Source organism: Lepidothrix coronata, unplaced genomic scaffold, assembly GCF_001604755.1.
Source record: "Lepidothrix coronata isolate B3197 unplaced genomic scaffold, Lepidothrix_coronata-1.0 Scaffold153, whole genome shotgun sequence".
Lineage (NCBI taxonomy): Eukaryota > Metazoa > Chordata > Aves > Passeriformes > Pipridae > Lepidothrix > Lepidothrix coronata.
Genome location: NW_016690333.1, coordinates 1423703 through 1446202, shown reverse-complemented (window position 1 = coordinate 1446202; position 22500 = coordinate 1423703). Strand labels below are relative to the sequence as shown.

The following is a 22500-nucleotide window of genomic DNA, read 5'->3' as shown; positions in this document are numbered from 1 at the left end:
AAAGCTTGAGAATGCAAGCTGGGGTTGGATTGCAGCCCATCTGTAGGAGTCTATGCGTTGGGATTTGTAAAGCTGTGACTAGCAAAGCTCTAAATTCTGACCTTAAAACCAGCACCACTAAGCTGAGGAGAATGCACAGTCTCAGTTGATGTTAGGCATGAATTCTGCACTGGAACAATTTCTATGAATTTACTATTGCGTTGCAGTGATCAGTGAGCTTCCTTTTGTATTTTACTATTAAACCTCTAAAGGAGTGAATGGTTGAGATGTAAAATGGTAAGTGACTAGTCTGAATATTCCCACCCAGCAATGAGGCTGTGATGGCACTCACCATGGAAAGGAAAGATGGTATTAGGTTAGTGCTGTGTAAAGGATGGGTGTCCACTAATAAATGTGGGTTGTCCAACCACTGGGAAGTGGGTGCTTTTACTGGGATAAAGGCAGATTGACAGACATGTAGTGGCTGCTCACACTGGAATTATATTATAAACTCATCCCTCTCATGAGAGTGTTTATGTATGCCTAGAACAAGGCTTCTCTGAAAATCTGGGCCCAGAAGCATGCAATATATCTTGTGATGTAAAGCTTTTGGCAGAATAAGACTTGATCACATACCTGCTCTTGTAAATAATAATGACAGAAAGAGGCTGTATTAGTGTCCAGCAATTTTTGTGCTTTGTAGAGGGGAAGTTTTGAACTCTGAGACTGGTGAGAGCTGTGGATCAGCACTGGACTGCTTGCATTGTGGGACAGAGGCTGGGAAAACACCAGGTGTTTATGCCCATGTGTGAAAGTACGTCCCTTCTGACTTTGAGAGGTGGCAAAGCATCATGGAATGGTGTCTGTGAAGTTCCATGCAAATTCATTTTCCTTACTTTGTGAGAGTGGAGTACTGTGAGCTTCCTCAGCAGTTCAGATCAACAGTTGGCTCCAGAAACCCTTTTTTGTTGCAGTAAAATACATATTGTTCTTATATTTTAAAAAATTTAGCTTGTTTGAGAAGTTGCAGTATAACAGAGGCTCCAAACACATGATTAACAAAATGTGCTTTGCCTCTTTTTCTATCATATGTAACAATGTGGGATAATTTGGATAATTTCTTAAGGGACAGCGAATATATTTCATATATTTTGATTTTCTCAGCTAGGATGGCTTTTTTTTTTTTTTTTTTTTTAGAGGAGCCACAGTTTGTAGAACAATAGAGGAGTCTGTTTGGGTGGGTTAAAATAGCCTTATTTAATATGAATTAAAAAAGTGTTCCAGGGAATCTGTAGGTAGCCCAGGTGTTGGTTCTGGCTATTGATTGAACATCATTCTGCAGTCATATGGTCATATTGATGGCTTCCTGTGATAAACAGGTTAATGTGAATCATCTTTTAATATAAAATAGGAAAAAAAGGAGCACATTTTGCTCATGGGTTAACTCTGATTTGGTAGCTTTACTTATTTTAAAAAAAGTCTGTAAGTAAAGCACTTAGCTCTGAACTTTTTAAAAAAATTACCTTGTTCCTTAGACAAGTTTTCTTCCCGTGAAGTTGCAGGTGCTGAACGTGTTTGAACATAAGCATAACCTTAAAATAAGATAAAAATGAAAATATCTGCTTCAAACGAGGATTCGCACACCACACAAAGACTTGTTGAAATTTACATTTTTAAATCCTTGGGAGCAGTGCTTAGTAATATAAAATTCTCCAGGCACCTCACACAGGGTGACTGCCCTTGTAAGTCCGGGTAGTTTCATATGTACCCAGGTCTAAGGCCTCTTTCTGCTCACATCCAGAGCTTCCAGGTTTTGAGTAATGGATCTTGGGGCCAAATGCAGGACTCAGGAGCTCAGCCAGATGCCTAATAGATATTGCAAGACTCTGCTCTGAGGGCTGTACTGGATGTAGGTAGAAGTACTTTGTTTAATCAGGACTGTGGCAATCTAGGAAATTCTAGAATGATCATATATGTAATTCATTTTGTTTCTGTTCAGCATTTGTGAGTCTTGTATATTAGCCAATTGTGAAATATTTGAAAAACACATCATTGAAAGTAACATTTCACATTTGTATTTTCCCATAAGTATATTTGACTGTTTATGAAAGCCTTGGGACTGAAAGCTGTTGAGACAGAAATCTTATTCAGGAGCCTAGAGCTGTAGTGCTCTCTGACTCATTTGATCCTCCCATATCTCCTTTGGGATTCAACCATTTTTAAAAGGAATTACAGATAGCAGTAGAAGAATAGCTTTGTCACTGGCTATTCATTCCATGGTGTTTCAACATAGGGCACAGATTAATGTAATTTATTGTGTTGATTTTTGTTTTCTGGACATCTGTTCAATACACCCAAACTCCTCCTGTATAAGACTCCAAGGAGCCATCAGTTGGTAGCAGCTAGAAAACATTGGGCTAGATATTCACTGGTGACTTGGAGGTAAAACTCTTTATGCATTGGATCTCCAGTGCCCTGAGGTATCCAATTGTCTGTGTTAAATAACCCCAATGTGCCTTGTGTCAGATATTACTGATGTCACTATTGACATTGTGTCAAAAAATGTCATACCTAATGTCTGTCACTGAAGAATGGTGGCAGAGTCAAAATTTGACAAAAAACACTTAAGGACAGATAATGAAAGTACTGTGCATCTTTCTCGTTCCCCTCAAAGGGAACTAAGTAAATTGTGAGTGTCTACTCAAATTTTCTTATGCAGCATGCATTTCGTGTTGTATATTTCTAGCCCCAGAGATTTTAGATTTGAACTTCCTAAAAATATTGGTAAACGGGGGAAGTTATTCAAAGGAAGTTTAAAATGCCAGGAGTTAGCACAGCTGCAGTTGGTGGGGATCAGCACCCCCTGTTCATCCAAGGCAGGCAAAGGCTTCAAACAATAAGTCTGAGATGCCAGAGACACTGGGCCGTGAGAAGCACAGTGGAGAAAACAAATTTGGTTGGTCTCACTACACTTCCCTGTATATTATTTTAAAATATTACAGCTTTTAAAGTTTGAAACTCATGATCACCTATTACATGATATTTGTTAGTTTTGTGAGTAAATGTTATTTTTATTGTTCTAAACTGAAGTTTACTTTCCTTAAACTTTTCAACGTGGCTTCATGAGGCCTAGTCCCTCTGGGTATACTTATAGTATTCTATAATATAGTATCTTTAAGGGTAGGATCTCTCACCCATGTGGATGTAGCAAAAAAAACCAAACCAAAACACCAAACTTAAAAGTTTCTCCAAAAAGACACATTTTCAAGCTTTTTTTTTCTTTTGGGAATTATGGGATAATTTAAAATATCCTGACACTGATTTGTAGATTTTTAATTTTTTTTTTTTCCTGAGGATTTGAGTATTTTGTTTTTCAGTAGTATCTCTGAGTCTCTCTGGCTCATGGAATCAAGGTCTGTATCCCTTCCCCTTCAGAGGCAGCATCAGAAAGTTCTGCTGCTCTCAGACTGGACTGTGGGCAGCAGCATCTGGCAAGAGTTTGGCTTTGAGCAGACAACTTCAGTAATTTCAAAGTACTCCTCTTAAGTAGTAGCAGCAATAATAATAAAATTATAGTGGACTTTAAAGCAATGTTCTGCTGTGCTCCTGAGCAATTGCTTACAGTTTTGCCAAGTAGATCTCTCACATTGCCCTGAAAGCCTCTGGACTTGTGTGAAGGAATGTTGCTTTGTGCTGTCCAGGCAGTCTGTGTGATTTGTTAGAGCCACGAGGTCAAATCTTCTCAAGCAGTAAAGAAATGCTAAGAGACAGTGCTTGATGTATCCATCCGAAGGCTGACACGCTGTGAGCTGGTTCAGTTTTGTAAAGCTTTTCACAAAGTGAAGGAGTCCTGTGCAGACAGTAAACATCCTAATGTCTGGGTCAACACCCACAATCAATTACTGCTGAGCTGCTGTGCTTTGGTTACCTGCGCCGTGCCCTACCTGCACTGGCTGCTGCTGTCTTGGAGGCAATGCTGAGAGCTGATGAAAATCCCAGTGCATTGGGGTTGTGAATCACCCAGTGCTGGAGTCTCTTATGGCTTCTTAGATACATAACTATTTTTTTTAAATTGCTGGGAATTTTGAATCCGTATTAATTTTACGCTTCTGAAACATCTTTGCCTAAAACACGATAACAAATAGAAAATATGATGCTCTCAGATAATGAAAAAAAAGCTGGGCTGTAGGAAGAATAAAATCTTCCAGTAGAGGTACTCGGGAAGGTAACAAAAACATAGATGCAAAGCATTTGCCTAATTATCAGCATAAGTGAATGTAACAAACAAGGAATAAATCATTTGTTTGGCTTCATTATGTTAAATTAGTTTTAAAAAAATCTAGTCTTGGGCATTTTACCTCTGAAATATACAGTATTTGCAAGTTCAGTGCTGCCAACATTTCTCAAGTAAGTGAAATGGCTTAGGTGATATTTAAGATGATTTTGTGTATGATGAATGGCTCATTTACCATCCTACATTTAAACTCAGAGCACATTGAAATGTGTGCTTGAAAGTCTGAATGAGTACATCTGGACTCACAGGCAGGTTGTCTTCAAAATAGCAAACAAGAATCTTCCAAAGTTTTTCTGGGAACTTTTTGTCCCTGAAAGACTTCTTCCCACTTACAGGCCTTCTTTGCTTTCAGTGTCCTGTGTTCCTTTATCCCAAGAGAGACCCTCTGTTAGGGCTTTCAAAAATATGCCAATTTTGAGTTAATAAATAACACAGAATCTTTTCCTGGCCTAGTCTTCACCTCCAAAGTGAGGAGCAGAGGAAAAAAAGGAAGAAGCTCAGCTTTACCTCTCTAGATCTTCTTTCCAACCTGAGTTGTGCAGTGGAACTGAGAGGGGAGAATTTTCTTTGCATCCCTTACAAATTCCAGGCATTAAAACGTTTTGTTTCATTGGCCAAAATTTTTCAAGCTGTTTCAATTAATAATCTATACTTTGAGAGAGATTCCTGAACTCTTTTCCTTTTGACATTCACTTGTGCTGATGAAGCTGTAGGTTAAATGCTTTCTCCAATTAAAAAAGGGAAAAGGACAACAAAAGAGTGAACTCCAGTAGGAGTGGGTGAGTGCATGTGCTCTATGAGGATAAGCAAGTCCAATGCTCAGGATATTCACTTATCATATGTGAAGCTAAATACCTGATCTACCTTATTCAGAGCCAGGAATGAATGTAAGCCTCTCCCATTCAAGGGGAATGTCCTTATTTCATCCCCCTGTAAGGTTCCTGTGGGTCCTTTGTTTTCATTTTTCCTTTTTTTCCCCCCCTGATCACTACTTTTATAAAATCCTGGTAATGCTGATTTGTTCTGTTCCTTGTAGGGTTTTCTGCCTCTGCCTGCCCTCTGTAGCAAAGGCATGAATTCTGAATTTGCAGTAATTCTAAAAACATTAATTCCCATAAAAATAGTTAATAGCTGGGCTTCATGTTTGATAAAACACTTAGCATGGTAAAGTAGGATGGTAAAGTTTGTTTAATATACAAATATAGTATGTTTCTATCCATTTACTTTAAAGTTCTCTTTCTACTATTTAGCAGTTTGCTAATGAGAATACCTGTGTAACAGTAATACTTTAATGATATTTACTAATATAAATATTTGCTTTCTAGAAGCAATGTTACACAAAATTCCTGAACTGCAGTCTAAGCAACTGCTGGAATGTTTGAGGTAAGAAACCTGACCTTTGGGGAGGATCAACATCAGGAAAACAGAGTTTCCACTGTTTGTGACTTGTGTCCATAGTGAAGGGGCTTGGAATGGCAGGAAGGCGACCAACACACACCGTGTCACGGCTGAACCCCAATGGAAAGTTCTTGTCATTATAATGATATTGGTAGCAGAAAGTATTTTGCATGAATTTCAGCATATCCTTGTACGCTCAAAACAGGCAGTTTGGCAAGGCCCTTCTGTAACAGATAAGGGAAAATAAATAGAAAGAGACCTTCATTTATAGTAAATATTAGGAGTTGCAAAACCTGTGTGGAAAAGAAGAATTTTGACCCAGCTTTGTTCTAACTGCTGATGGAGTTACATTAGCTGCAGCTTAAAGCAAAACAGAAAACATCTTCCTTGAGGCATCATCTTTTCCACATAAATTCTGCTCCTTCTCCCTCAAACTATTTAGTTGCCAGCTATTACTGTCAAGTGTTTGCATTCAACATGCATCATAACGTGTCGTGTCCATGTGGCTGCAGTTGATGCTCAAGTGCCAGCCCTGCTCTGTAATCAGAGCAGCTCTGACTGGGTGTGCAGATGACAGACAGTGACAGACACGTGGAAGGGGGAAGTTTCACCAGTCACTCCTCAGCTGGAGGGCTCGCCCAGGTTGTAGATGAATATACAGAAGCCCTCTAGAATAGTAAACCTCCCACGGGTTTATTCTTGGAAGTGCAGGAATTTGGTGTATTCAGGTGAGTGTTGACATGAGACTAGGGCAGGAACAGTCTGGTAGTAAAATATTTTTCCAGGCAGGGCTTACCTTTGAGATCTGGAATGGAGATTCACTTAACTTATGATGCCACTTTTCTTATTCTAATTATTTTTCTTTTAAGGATTTCTTTGCAAGGGGTCTTATACTCTTTTTTTTTCTTTTCCTTAGCAAAGTAGTCCTACTTAGCTTATTTATTTTTTCAGCTTTAAAACATCAGCATTTTATAGATCTGAATTTCACAATGTGAGGATGATTGCTACGTACAATTTGCAAAATTGTGATTAACCAGCCCCTGTTTCGAGTCAGTTCTCCCTAATTCACAAAAGGCTTCCAAGAATAGTCTGCACAAAATTCAGTGTGCAAATTGTAGGGCAGATTTTTAGAGGGCAGTTTAAAGAATGAAGTCCTAAGGGTTTTATCTATATTTATATCTCTTGTTAAACCAAACTCTTATGTAAATGTTACAATCTGTAAATAACAAGCTGAGCCGCTTTCTTAAAGGAAAGATTGCATCCACATTTTTTGAGATTTGGCAAAATTATTAACTTGCACAATAGACTAATATACAAGTATATTTGGAAGCAACTAATGCTAGCCTGTGTCTTCATCTGTATTTTATGGATATTTAAAGGCTTAAGAATAGATAGACCTTTCGTTTTCCTGTAAAAATTGTCTCAAATTGAAAAACACTGCCCTTAGTGATGGCTTGAAAAAATGGAGATAGCTTTTGTATACTTTTACTTTTTATAGCCATTAATGTTGTAGTAAATCTTGTATTATTGTATACAGTCTAGATTATTCTTCATTCTTTTGCCTTTGGACAGGAAAGAAATTACTGGCTTCCATCAGTGTTATTGGCAATCCCCATATTCTGACATCTGTTCCTTTCTAAACATTTTACCAACCTTGATGAAATGTAGTTTAGTGTTAGAAGCTGACTTGAAGAAAAAATTGGATGATAAAAAAATAACATTGATTAAACACCAGAAGTAATTTACCAATGACTATCAATATTTTGATGGCCATTGCAGTTTATTGCAGAAAAGCTAGACATCTTATAGTAATTTTAATCATATATAAATCTTTGAATTAAGCTGAATAAATGAATTCTCATTTTTTAAACAGAAGGATGAGAGACTGATTTTACTCAATTTTAATCAAACTCTTTGAGCCGTACTCCTGAGAATGTTTGGGGCATATTTTACAGATGCCATGCAACACACATCTCCCAAAATTAAAAATCTCAATTAATATTTTCTAATACACAGTGGAGATGTCATTTGTGACTCTTCTCGTTCCATGGAACAACACTAGATCTAGATTTGCCCACGTTAGAGCAGGTGCTGGGAGTCCTGCAGGGCATTTGAAGGGGCCTCAAACAACAAAGGTGGGTCTCTGGTACACCACCAGCTTTACATATACACTTTCCTTATTAACTGTGCATCACTAAGGTAAAGCAAAGTAATGAAGGACAAGTGTGATTATTTTCATTCAAGTATCAAGTGTAGAGTAATTATGGTGTGTCCTTCCCCACCCTGTAGGCTTGGGGACTGTTCAAGCATTGAGGGTTGGGGCAAAAACAGGAGTGAATGTTTCATTTCCAAAGACTGGAACAAGTTAATTACACAGTGAAGGAGTAGGTATGAATAATATCTCTGGGGAAGGGAAGAATGTGGGAAATAAATTGAAAAGGGCTACTATAGAGTGTGTGTTCTGGTATTGTAAAAGGTAGATGCACAAAAGGATGAGAAGGTGTGATTAGATTTTTTTTCAGAAGCACTTAGCAACGGTGGAGCTGTTGGAGTAGTAACGTTTGGGAGCAGAGTTTGGGCAATGCTAATTTAGGAACCCCGTACCCTGTGGATGGATCCTCCCTGAAAGGTTTTCAGTGAAGCTGTCATACTTCAAAAGGTGAGGAAGGCGTATTTCTCCAACACAGACCATTGAGGACAAAAGGAAATTGCAACTCTTGATGAATTCACTTAGTCGCACCAAGATTTTCAAAGGTGGAATTACTCCTCTAGCAATAGGATCTTATAGGGCTCCAAAGCTAGTTTTTGATTCCCTTACCTTTGAGAGTAACTTGAACTATGGAGGGTTCAAGGTAGTTGCTAGGCTGTTTGAAGTGGAGGGGATTTGAGAGATTTGTTTTCTTCTTTTGACAGAAAATATTAATTTGAAGGAAAATTTTCCTAGCAGACCTCCTTTAGAAACTTCACATTTAATATGAAAACAGTTTTCCTTTAATTTCCTAAAAGTCATGTATGGCAGGAGAAACTGAGTGGTCTAGGTTAAAGTGGTGTGTAAACTGACAATTTTTGGATTTGAGTGCTCTGTGTTAATCATAAAAAAATTTCACACATTTCAGCCAGAGACCTCTCAGCACGTTTTATAAATTCATTCAAAGATGAATGAATTCTCAGTTACTTGGTGAGGATATTTAGAAGAGAAAGTAAACATTATAGGCAAAATGTCGCTTTTGGGAAGGGCATTGTTTTTCTTAAAACTGATTTTTTTTTTTTTCCTTTCTGAAAACATATTAGATTCAACTGTGCTTATATGTACCTACCAGGAGTGGAGTCTGGTGGTCAGGAGACTGTCCTGGAAAATGGGATGACCCAAGTTCAGATGAATGAATGCCACTCCTGAGCGACTCAGAGTTAATATATAAAAACAAGATGAAAACAAATTTCTGAATCAGACAAATGAACAGGACTTGGTTTTCCTCTCCTGTAGTGTGTTCCTGTAACTACCAGGAGACAGAGATCTTGACTCTGTCTTCTTCCAACAAACTAAAGTCAGCAGTTTTTTTTCTCCCCCCTCAAGAAAAAGGCAGAAATTAGAGAGAGATGAAAGAAATTTGGCATTGTGTGGTCACATTTAGTATCTCTTGTTCAAGGATGGGGAAACAGAGAGGAAGACTCAGTCGTTTGCCCCAGTGTCCCACCGCTCAAGCAGCAGGAGTCTGAGGCAGGGCCCCGGAGCGCCGCCTGACCGGGGCCGTGTTAAGGCAGTGGGTGTCTGCCCTCCCTGTCAGACCCCGAATGCCTGATGGCCTTGCCTTACCCTCCCACAGCCTCCCGTTAACATATGGTTTCAAAGCTGTTGACGTTCACCTGCTCAGATATCTGTACAAACTACTAGTAGGAACTACATAAATATCTAACAGATGCAGGCGTTCACCCTGGGATTAATGCATTCTGGACTCGGACCCGTCAGCATCACACCCCTTCACAAAGGCATTTTATTTTTTCACTTGCTCATGTGGTGTACACCTGTGACATGCTGGCAATGCACTTGCTTGCAGTGAGAGAGCCCCTCAGGTTCAAAGCTATCCTTATATCTTTGTTCCTTTATGCGTGAACCTTTTGAGGTTTTCTCTTAGTGTTCAAAAGGCTTGAGCGTGGCATTACATCTTTAAAACCTCTTCTGACCCTTTTCTGAATATGCTGAATATAAAAGCAGAAACAAAGCAAGGAGAACTAGATAAATAGATGCAGGGAGACATCATAAGGGGGGGAAAAAAAAAAGCTCCTGAGCCTGCCAATATTACTTCATGCTTTTTATTGCAAACCTGTAAACTAACAATAGCCCACCACCTCACGCAGCTGGGTGTGCGAATTGGAGGTGCGCTGAATGATGTGTGGGCTTTCCAAATGTAGCACAATAACAGGAACACCTGTGCTAAAACACTTTGCATTGATTTTATTTTTTTTTTTCCACAATATTCACAGTCCTTCCCTTTTAAAAGTCTGTGCAGGGGAAAAAAAAAAAGCTTTAGTTTCAGTTTTGGGACTTATCTCCCGAGGTTCGATGGAGCTGTTAGAAGATCATGTGGATTGACATGTACCAACCAAATGTAGGATTGGGTCTTAAAACAGAGGAGAGCTTGTTCATCTTGTGGACCCAACTTTGCTAATGTACATTGGCTTTGGCTAACAGGCTCCTTGCAGTTAGTCCTGGTTTCCTTGATTGTTCGGTGGGGTTTGTTTGTTTGTTTGTTTTGTAACTGAGCAGCTGATGTTTCAATAGCCATTTACAGCAACAGAATGGTTAAGAAAAATATTTATAGTCTGTAAATGTATATCTTATGGCACATCACTGATTTAAAATTATTAATATTCAATAATTCATGGTTGTTTAATGAAATGACAAATCAAATCAGAAAAAGTAGAAGTGAGAAATTTCTGTAACTTAATTCTCATCACTGCAGAACCACACAGTTACTATCACTGCTATTATTATTTGGAATCATAGATTAAGTTTAGTGTTATGGTTAATGTTAAATTTCAAGGATAAAAGCAAGATGCTTTTCACTGCCAAGAATTTACAGTAACATTCTGGGCTGTGAATCTGAGAACTAGAAAGATGGGCATCGCAGGTAAAAAAGTCTAAGCATACCTTTTTGGTCACTTTGTCAGCCGTGTAAATGGGTCCAAGGGTTGCTCAAAGGGCTAGTTAACCTTTTCTCCTTTAACAACAGCTGAATTTGAGGTTCTCTTTCACCTAAGTACCTACCAATTTATGTCCATAATTTCTATTAATTCTGACTCATTCTTTCTTACACTGTTGTTACTTGAAATGGAAAATATTGGTTACAGTCCAAGAGAAAAATTTATAGCCTGTCATTGTAGCCTTGTGCTATTTCAATATAATAATACAAATGCATTCCCTCTTCGTGATAAGTGTATTTTTCCTTTTACTTTCTCATGCAATGTTGAGACCCTTTCCAGACTTACTTTGTCTCTGTGATCCCAGAGATTATAAATGCTCAAGGAGCCTTTAAAGATATTTGTTACCCTTTACAGCAAGGGAAGCAGACTCTCTTGTTCTCTGTCACGCTCAGGCTGAGTTTGCAGGAGGCAATTTTCATCTCGTATAGCTAGAAGTTGGGGCTTGTGGTACTATTCTGTTAGGTCACCTTATAACCTTGTGGATATTTTCCTGCATGTTCTATGGGAAATAGAGCATCCTCCAGTTCTAAGGAAGGTAGAAAAAGTTATCCAGGCCCAATCTAGCTCTTGTTGATGTGTGTGGTGAGAAGGAGATGGAGTTTAGGAAGGCAGGAGTGCTGCATGTTTTCAAAGTGAGAAGGAGACCCACTGGACAAAATTTTCTTCCCAGTAATCAAGGGAAGATGGGAGTCTCGCAGCAGTAATGTGGACTCCTCTAATTACCACTTGCAAGTTATTAGCATCTGGAGCCCTTTTTCCCTTTCCTATCTAGCAATTACAGAGTGGGATAGATTAACGTGTTGCTAAAGCTGTATAGTGGACTAAGTTTCTCTCTGTCTGCATTTGGTTGGTTGCTGAAATTGGTACTTTTAGCTGAAGTCCAGGATTTTTACCTGCCCTTGAATCCCAGGCTGTTCTCTTTATAAAGTGTATATTCAAATACCTCACAAATTATTTATTTACTTCTCTTCTCCCTACCCCCACCAAAGAAAAAGAAACACATCTTAAAAAGCCAAAGAAAACCAGTCAGACACATGTTTTGCACATGAAGAATCACGTCTATAGTGAAATGGGATCCATATGTGTGTTTTGGATGTGAGCATCAATGCTCAGTTTAGCTTTGCCCACATGCCAGGGCGTGTGCGCTGCTGCCGAAAGCTCAGATTTTTCTTGCTAAATCACTCACAAAATTTGAACTTGAGGTTGCATTAATGTCATAAGTTGATAGTTTTCTGTTGTTTCTTTCCCCATGTATAGTGTCCTTTGTTTACAACTCAAATCCTCTCAAGATTAAACTTTAAAAAAGACTCTGTGATTTAATGGATTTAGGATCAGATTCTAACCTCCAGTGTGAAACAAGCCTGACTGTAGCACTCAATAGCAGCAGAGGATTGTTTGCAGTTGTGAGGCAATGACCGCCAAACATTATTCAGAAAAAAAGATGCTGGGACTAATTTTTGCATGGATGAAATATTCAGATGAATGTTAAAAAACTGCGTAACAATAGACGGTGACATACACAAAGGGTAAAAGAGAAATTACTACCATTCCAACATAGCACTGCACTATTTTTTTTTTCCTTCCCCCTCAACCATAAATATCTTAGCTTCAAGTTAGCATATTTCTTTATATGAAGCTTTTTTTTCTATCTTGTGCATATGTCCTGCAGAAGGATCTGGACAGATGGAAAATTGTCCTGCATGGATCTGTTTGCAGGTTTTAAATTTATAAAGATAATTGTCTTTTCAGTTCATCTTCCAAGTTTTGGACTTGTTTATGCATATGCATTAATTTTGTTCCTTCCTTTCACTTTCCCCCAAATAAGAACTATCTTGTAAGTTTAGGACCAGATCCTTGCTGTTGCTCAGGTACTTTCTGCTCCTCTGGTGGTGGAAAGTATCTGTGACTTCACTGGCCTCCAGATGATTTGAAACACCTTCTCTAAGAAAATCCTCAGCTAGTGGTGGCAGTAGCAACAGTGTCACATCCCCTTTTCCTCTTTGAGGATGTGCTTGGAGCAGGGAGGACAGTCTGTGACTATCAGATTAGTGCCTGGTTGAATACAGGTAAAACAGGATGAATTGACTAGGGAGCAGTTCTGGAGGTTGTTCTGCTGTACACCAGGTTGTTAGCTGGGTAATCAGAAGATTGTTTTGGAGACCAGGGATATTCTGCTATCACATCTCAGTTATTTTCAGGGAATAGGAAATGAGCTTCAGAATCGAAATACGGAAAGATCCTTCCTGTTTCTGCACAGAATTTAGCTGTTTTGGGGATACTAGAGCTGTGTAATATAAATAAAGCAAATGTGAAAGTAAGTAATGCTTCAAGCAAAAGGGGGATGAGGATGGGAGAGGTGCCTTTGTGGCATTTATTTTCTTGACTCTCTATTCTTGTCATCACGATCTTGGATCCTGAAAGATATAGCAATCTGCTTGCTACTAGCACTTCATTATATAGTAACTCTTGAACCTTCCTACTGGGGTTAGGTGATCAATTATTTTGTAAAGAAAACAGGGTGTTTTTTCAAAAGCTGTGTTTTATTTTCATTTATAATTGTCTCCACATCAGTCTTCAATTTTGAATCTTGAATTGGCCACATATGCACACTGACTTGCACGTAAAAGATCTGTGACAGCAGTCACATGATCTTTCCATACAATAATTATTCTCTTTATCGCGCCCAGAATCCTTGGAAGATCTGGAAAACTTACAAAAAAGCTGGTTTGAGGTTATCTATGGGACTCAGAATTCCGCTCAGGTTTTTATGTCATCGATAAATCTATTTTTTTTTTAAAGGAAGGGATGTGCCTTTAACTTCTTATTGTCTCATCTTTGTATTAGAGACCAGTTTCTTAAAACAGTAGACCCATAAAAGGAATGCCATCAGCTGGAAATCTGGTCCATGAGAATTTTTTTGTGAGTAGTTCTTGCATCTTCTCCTAAATGTTGTTAAATTTTGTGGTTTAACAGCTATATCTCAAATTCTTAAATGGAATGTATATTTCACTGATCTGTGTCATAAGAAAACCATATAAAGATAAGAGGGTTTTGATTTTTCAGAGGGGAAATGGTTAAGCTGATTTTACCAAGATGCTATTGCTTGCTGAAAGTAAATGTATAAAATATATAGAAACAGCTTCACTTCCTATCAGGTGACCTGAGAATCTTATCTCTAAAAATATTATTTAAGAAACGTAGACAGATTTTTCATCTCTATGTTATCTTTTAAAATCTCGACATGGCTCCATAAGAAATCCATACTTCTTATATACCTTAGGTAATAATCTTTACAGTAGCCATAGATCCCAGAGAGTTTCATGGGTCTGGGAAGTATGTCAGGACTATAACTGTAAAACGTACCTGAAAATAAGGCTAAAAGAGATCAATTCAGGCTACTTTTCACTTGGCCAAAATAAATAAGAAAATATTATGTCTGCTCAACAGCCCGAGAGCCTCAGGTGGGAGGTCCTTTCATTCTGATGAGGCTGTGCCTTCTTGCACGGATAAATTCACGTACGTTGCTTTAGAAATGTAAGAAACAGTGCTTGCATGAACACACACATGAAACCCGGGTTTCATATTTTTGTGGAGGTGGTAACTGCCATATTGTGAAGCAACAGGACCTCTGTGCTGGTTCAGAGAACCCCGTTGGCTGTGCCGTGCAGCCCCGGTGTCGCGCAGGCGAACCGGAGCCCCGCGCGCCGTCGGAGGACGAGATCAGCAAATCAGTGGCTAATAAAGACAGGCAGCAACAGCAGCAGCAGTGTTGGCCTTCCCCACAGCAGGGTACCACAGATGTTTCAGATAACAAAGTGAGCTTCGCTGACAGAACATGTGTGTAATATATAAAATAATGGGAACCGAAGGGGAGGGGGGCAAGACCACTCCAATCCACCCATGTAAAAATGTTTTTTATTTATAAGTGAGCAGCTGAATACAAATGTTGTCTGCTTCCATAGAAGTAAAAAATAGCAGGCTGATGTGGATGAGAGACTTCACATGGTTTCTAGTAAAATACTCTGTGCACTGAAATCTTTTTCTTGTCCCCGGGATGGGTCCAGATCTACAGCTGGGGTAAATCCATGCAATTTATTTTCTAGTGATTATACTTTTTTGCCTCCTCTGAAGATCTGTCTGTGCTATGGCTGGGGGTGATTATGGCCAAAGTTTCCTGTGTAAACACTGTGAAATGCTGGACAGTTTTTGGACAGTAGTGGTTTTACGAACAGTTGCTACACTGAGGAGTTTTTGCAGGGTGAACCTGGAGAAACAGGAATATGCAGTGATGATCCACAACTACCTGGGTAAAAAACCCATGAGCAGTTCTCAAGTAAGATAATTAGCTCTGAACTGGAGGAATTACAGCAGAAATCCCTGTTTTTGTGATATAATAGGCTTACCCTCTACTGTTCAAGTGTCCCAAAGTAATAAGATCAACCTCATAGTTGAGGAATCCTTGGGTGAAGGAGACTTGTACAGTCCTTTCCTGCACTGGTCCCAAGGGCATGAACACAGAGCATGAACAGGGCACCCTAGAAACTGCAGGGTCACCCAGTGCCACTGGTATCTGGTGAATGGTACCACAGCGTAAATTGACTGTGTGTGTGGCCAGCTGAACACAGGTTTGCAAACAGGACAGGAAGATAATCTGGAATTCCTGGTCATCCCACTCGATGTGCCTTCTCCGTGTCTGTGCTGCATGGCCATGAGCAAGAGCAGCCTGGGAGTGTGCAACTTGTTATCCTGCTTTTGAAGAATAACAGACAATGGCATTCAGCATGATGGAACAGGAAGCTCCTATCAGAGGCTAATATATGTTTCCTTGTAAAATGGGGAGATGCTTATGTGAGTCCAGATATAAAGTGAAAGTAAGACAGCCCTCAGAGGAATTACTGAGGTAATAAATGTACTTACTAGGGCAGTGTGTGCCAGAGCGAGACAGAAATGGGCTAAGACCAGAAGAAAATTAGAACCTCAAGTGCAAGCTGAAGTTCAGTGGTCAGATGAAATTCAACCCTTTCCTCTGAGAAAAAGAGTATCTGCTGGTGACTGACTGACTTGATTATCTGGGATTGGCGTGGCCAATGAGAAGAACAACAGTGTAGGATTTCTACCATGTGTCCTGTTTAAGCAGTAAGACAGGAACATAGGATATGGTAACCAGACGGAGGATTTGGCTCTCGACATACACATTCTTTATGTACAGATTGTGCTGTTGCAACTACACCATTGCAGTGGGTCAGGGTCTGTTTGGGTGTCAGATTATTGCAGCAGGCAGCTCAACATCACAGGGTGGCTAAAATCCCTTGAGACTGGCTGTGGGATATGTGGTTTGGCCCAGCACAATGCTCCTCCACATGCACTTGTGTGTTTTGAATCTCATTCAGAATAATCTAAACTGTGAGAGGTGAGGGCATAAAATCATTCACAGTGAAACCAACATGAAATCAGAGATGAATGATCTACCATAGATGTCTCTGAGGCTGAAATGTAACTACAGGCCAGGTAAATTGCTCTGAAAATCTTGTGGCTATAGATGTGTTGTGGTCACTTTATCAAGGTTTATATTTTCAGTGGTGCAGTAAAGCAAGGCATGTAAAAGCAGGAGTTCCATACTGTATTCTTTAACTGAAGAAAGTGAAATAAATCCTGATTTTTAAAAAAAATTAAAATATTTTTTCCCTTCTGAGCAGCATCTTATAATTGAGATCCACCTTGAACATGCCAAGGTCAGAATTCAAGACACAGAATATGCTCATGAAGCTGCCCAACAAGATACCTTTATTCAGCCAAATTGGAAAACTTGTGTGTAACTCAAAAGATCAGAATAGAGTCCTTATTGAGCAAGGTTAGGAGGGATAAAAACAATCGGCTTATATAGAGTATTTTTACTTCATAGGAATGTGGTTCTGATTGCTGAAAATGTATCCTTTGCATGAAGTACAAGCATAATCCTATGCCTACTTTGCCCTTTGAGTAAAAGTATGCTTAATAGCAATTTCAGGGGGAAAAAAAATCTATTTAAAGCCTGTTGAGCAGAATATCCACTTATAGTGGGAAGCTATAAGTGAATAATGTTAATGGAGTTCTGTTTTGTAAAACGCATAGGACAACTAATAGAATCAAGCTCCTATAACAGTGAATGATTGAATTACATTTAAGAGAGTACCTAATTTATGACCTTTAAAGATAGTTTTAGAGCTGTCTGTTTTTGTAAATCCTAAAGCACCTTCATACAAAAGTTTTTAGGAATCTCATCTCTCACTTTATATTATGGTCGGAGGACCTTTTGCAATATTGTACGTCAGTAGTTCCATTAAAACATTTAAGTAGGTTAATTACTGAAAGGAAAAAAAATGCTTTCTAAAGAAAATTATGTCTATTTATTAGTGTGGGAGAAGTTCTTAGTCTGGGAGTAAATTTTGAACAATAGTGATGAACAATGACCAGACCTAGGACCTCCTCAGGAAAAGGAATTAAACCCTATAAATGTAAATACTAATTATTGAGTGGTTTTTTCCTAAAAACAGTAGTTCTTTTAAAAGGAGAAGTTTGTGCTTAACTTCCACCAATCACTGGCATATTATGTGTAGGAACATGAAGTTTTATACTCCTATCATTTTTCCCTCCCATTTATTTTTACACTATGTGTTTGTTTTATTGCTGTGAAACTCTGATTCAGTGTTATCTTGTGCAAAGGAAACCCTCAGTTTTAGTGCACACTTCCTTAAAACTATCTGTACTTTTATCAGTGTTAAAGAGGTCGCTCTTGCAGAGTTTTGCTGCTGGTTTTGCTTTGCACTGTTTGGGAAAGGAAAGTGATTTTGAGAGCCCTTCCATGTAGCAATGGGTTTTATATAGATATTCCATGTAGGAATACCCTTCTATAACTTTTAAATCATTCCTTAAAACATTCTATGATTTTGTTAGCTTTTGTGCTGGAGGGTTATGCCTGCTGTGGTGTCATTCATTGCTCATCCTAAAGGAAGGCAGAGAACAAAGGTGGAATAAGCTGCTAATCTTCTGGATCAGCCAGACGTTATTCAGTAGTATATGGGAATTTAAGGCACTGATCCTTAAGGGCAAGAGGTGCAGGAGAGGGGCTGTGAGGCTGCCAGAAGCAGCCACTTCCTTGTAGCATCCTGGTTGCACAGCACTGGCGCGTCATGCTGCCTTAAATGTGGCTTTTGCCTGCTGGGTGCAGTGGAGCTCTCCATGGAGCATTGCGTTTCCAGAGAGCTACAAATGGAATGGGCTAGTTTAAAGGGAGTAATAATTTGATTCATTGGTTTTTTTTAAGATCAATTTAGCAGGAAAGACCCCAGCACGCTATAGGTCTTGCCTGTTCACTACGAAAGCTCTGTGCTGTAGCTCTGAGTTCCTGTTGAGGTAACCTCATAATCCTTGCCAAAAGGGCTGGACTACATGTGTATGGCTAAGGAACAGACCAGAAAAGGCTGTGAGATTTCTGTCATTGATCATAGTTACGGTTCTGTACTTTATAACATAAAGTAAAAAATTATTGTTTTGCAGAGAAGCTCCATTATAGGTCAGCCCTTTTCTTAACCAGCCACTTGAGAGTGGCCCCACTTGACTCCCAACACAATTTACTCTGACCATTAGTTAAGGACTGTTTCTGCTCTGTCTGTGGTGTTCCCAGCTCCATATGGTGGTAGCTTAAGGCTGATCTAAGAGTAAACAAGAAATACAGGGTTTTGATCACATAAAGGTATGGGCCTCAGTCTGTAAAATTAAAGAAGAGATTAAGTGCAGGAAAGTACTCTGTCTTGATTGTACACCAAATATGCCAGGAATTAGAGATTAGGTCTCACCTCTTTTTGTTGTACTTTTTGGTTCATTATCATGCCTTTTCCAAAGTAAAACTCTTTTTTGGCGAATTTTTTGCTACTTTATTGCTGCTTTTCTGAAAATGAAATTCCTGCACTATACTGTATGTTCAGTATTCGCAACAAGGCGAGATTCTGGCTTTGCCCCAAACCACTTACAATCTTGATACTTTTACAGTGAACATCTCTGGAGCAGTGAGGAAGATTTTTGGAGGATAAGAGGGAATGTCAGGCTAAAGCACCGTAAATAGTTTATAGTCCTCAGATACTTGTCCTGTGACAGTTTCCAGTGCTTCCAGTTTCTTCTTACCACCCCTATTTTCAGCTATCAGTTATAGAATCATGACTTAATATTGCTAATTGCATAGTAAACAGAATAATATTGTTTGCCCCAAGACAGATTACCATTTCTCATTACGGAATTCACAGAGACCACAAATCATTGATACCATCTCCACCAGTTATAATAAAGTTTATCTTCAATCTGATAAAAAGCATGTACTGAATAATAACTGTTGCTCTTATTGTAAGTGGTTTAAAAACATGCTTTTTAAAAAGCTGGGTAGCTCATTGGAGTTGCAATTCTGATTTTGCCCCAGCCAAGAGAGGTGAGAGCTGGGGACAGAAATGGTCAGATTTCCAAGCATGACTCTGTGGGTGCAGCGTGTGTGGTGGCACTTGACAACTGATGAACCTCTTGCTGTTATCACAGTCAACTAACACAGTCAGTCCCACTTTTCCTGCATTTATCTGTATTTGTACTTGAACCCGCTGTTCAGTGTGTTTCAGATTTGCTTCTTTAGCTTATTCATAGGGAAATAAAGTGCACTAGGTGTTGTAAGAAGGTTTATCTCCTCATTTCAAACTGTAGTGATCCTTGGTGGTGTGAAGGTTTCTGCCTCAGTCCCCAAGATGAGTACTTGCACCTGCAGCAGTGCAAGGACAGACACAACGTCCTGACTGAAAACTGCCTGAAAAAACAGATTCATTTTACTCATCTCCCACCACTACTTATGCACACTCACAGATGAAGAAGAAGTAATTTAGGATGACACAAACCACCAAAATCCATAAAGGGAATACCATGGCAGAAGTATGGATACTGTAATGCTTTTCAGCTATTTTACAAAGGTGGAAATCTTCCAGTAGTGCTTTTTCAGTCTGCCCTGGTGAATTTAGATACTCCTTGGGGAGGTTAATTTTTTAACCCTAAAAGTTTTTATGTCATATATGCTAGGATGGAAGCATTTGCATCATTGTGTGTCATTAAGAACAAGATTGGCCCAAATGTTAGCGGTTACAGCTGAATTGTTCGTTTTCCTACCTGTTTTTATTGAGATTAGCCTCAGCCAGGAAGTTCATCTCTAAACACAAACTTTCTCACAGCCTAGATCTGCTTCTGACTCAGGAAAGGGCTAGTTTGGTGAGAAGTCCTAAAATTTGGAGCCAGTTTTAAAGTTTGGGGACTTTATAAGAGTACTGAAAATACTGTGCAAGTCTATCAGGATTTGGATCGGGGTGTACGAAGTTGTGATTGAATCAGGTTCTAGTGTAATTCTGTGGGGAAGCAGGGATTCAGAAGGATTCTTTCAAAGTTGAACCCCAAACTCATTAAAATATTACAATAAAGTAATTAATGCACATGGCCACTAGACACTCTTAAAATGTAAATTTCACAGCTGTAAGAAATTAGATTTGTTTAAAAATAACAGAAGGCTCAAGTACAAATTATGGAGTAAAAGCCTATAAAATTTCAAACTTGGTTTTAAGGCACAGGTTTTGTGTGGTTGTTGTTTGGTTTGGTTTTTTGTTGTTGTTTTTTTTTTAACCAGCTCATTTACTTCAGACTAGCATTCAGAAACTGTTTGCCTTTTGCCTCTGAAGTTGTAGTTAGGTATCAGTGCAGAACTGACTAGTTGGGAGGTTTTCTTATCAGAAGGTTGGACTTGGAGAACAAGGCAAATTTTGCAAGGAATCTGTGCCTCCTCTGAACCCCCTCTGGTGTTCAGGAGGTGCTGAGCTTGCAGCTACAGGCACAGAGTTGTGAAGTTCCCTGAGTGCCCGTGTGAGTTGTTTGCACAGCTGGGAGGACAGGTAGTTCTCAGCTGACACACAATATTGACAGTTGTTGGGAGCACCACTTTTTCACTGTACGTGTGTTTTGGCTGGCACAAGCATAACCTACCTCTGGGAACTACTCAAATTGGTCAATGCCCTCGCATCAGTTGGTGCCACAGAGGCCAAGAAAATTAAAGTTGCTTCAGAAGCAATGGAGCAAGGGATGTGACATGTAACTTTTCAGTGCAGAGGCCTAATTCCAGATTCTCCAGCATGTTCTCACCCACTGGCGTTTACAAACATGGGCCTGACTATAATGCAAGAAAAGAGTTTGACTAACAAATGTTCAGCAGTGTATTTCAGTCCATTTACATGGACTCCACCGTGGAGGGGCTCCACCATGGCTTCTTGGCACACCAGCTCCAGCAGAGTACTGAAACGGGTGAAGGAAGGAATTCTGGTCAGAATATGTTCCAGATGAATCCTGTTGGAGATCCATTTCTAAATGTATGCTACGTGCCTAACTATTAAAAAGTTCAGATTATGACCCCTCTAATGTTATTTTAATGCTAGTTTTTAAAATGTAATTATAAATCAAATTGCATTTGAGATCTGAAGCTGACAGTAGTGAGCTGGAACACTCTAAGAGCTGCTTTAAAAATAACCCCTCTCAAACTTTATTACTGGTTTCAGAAAGAGAAGTACAAGTGGACTGGCCAGATTCATCCACACTGTTCCCATCAGCAGACAGGACAACTTGCTAAGTGTCAGTTGTCTTCTGGTTTACAGAGACATAACATGGGACTTTTATCTTTACTTGGAAATTGCATTTCTGAGTTTCTTTCCTGGAGTTTAAGCAGAAGATACAAGCTCATTTAAATTGTATTTCCGCCTTTCTTTTCTCATTCTTTACCATAATGAGTTTCTCTGAAGATTAGGATTTCTAAAACTTGTACAATAGGCAAAAAGTTGGGAAAAGCAGGCCATTATTTGGCAAGTACAAAATTTTGGGGCAATGCAAGCAATCATAAAGAAGAAATGCACTTAGCGACTGTTGTGTTGGTCAGTGTTATCTGTATATACATAGTTGGAAAAAAGGACTGGAAAAGATACCAGAAGGACACAGCTGAGAGGATGGAAGCATTCAGTGGGGTTGAAATGTTCTGTTCAAATAATGGCTGTAATGATTTTGGTAACTTCGTATTTCTTTTTCCCCCCTTTTTTATTTCTCTTAATAAATGTAAATGTTTGCATTAGATACTTCTGTAACTTTCCTAAAAATTAACTAATCCAGAAAGTGCATTAGAAAATACAGGCTTTGAATTTCCATTTATATAGGTGTAGTTTAAGGGGGAGGGAGGGAGGAATCACTGGGTAGGTAGATCTGAACAAACAAGTCATAGTATCTCCTTAGGTACATTTTGGATTTTTTCTTTTCTTGTGAATGTGGAAAGTATATATTCAGTATTTACTTATGAAATTCTTCAGTGAATAATGCATTTTAAAAATCTTTATTTGTAGAGTTTTTTGTTTAGATTATTTATAAATTTATAGTCATAGCTGGTTACCTAAATCATGTTATTTCTTCTGTTCCCTGATTGCATGAGTTACATATTTACTTGATTCAATATACAATGTAAATTGTGAGTGTTACAGCTGAACATACATCTCAGAATTTTTGTTTGGTTGCTCAGTTACATAAATCAGCCAGTTAGAAGA

General features: G+C 39.0%; 1 protein-coding gene across 7 annotated transcripts in view; it reads left to right on the top strand.

Moving 5' to 3' along the window:
- ZNF536 (zinc finger protein 536) overlaps positions 1–22500 on the top strand; it is a 344256-nt gene that overhangs the window by 78701 nt on the left and 243055 nt on the right. The window lies entirely within an intron of this gene.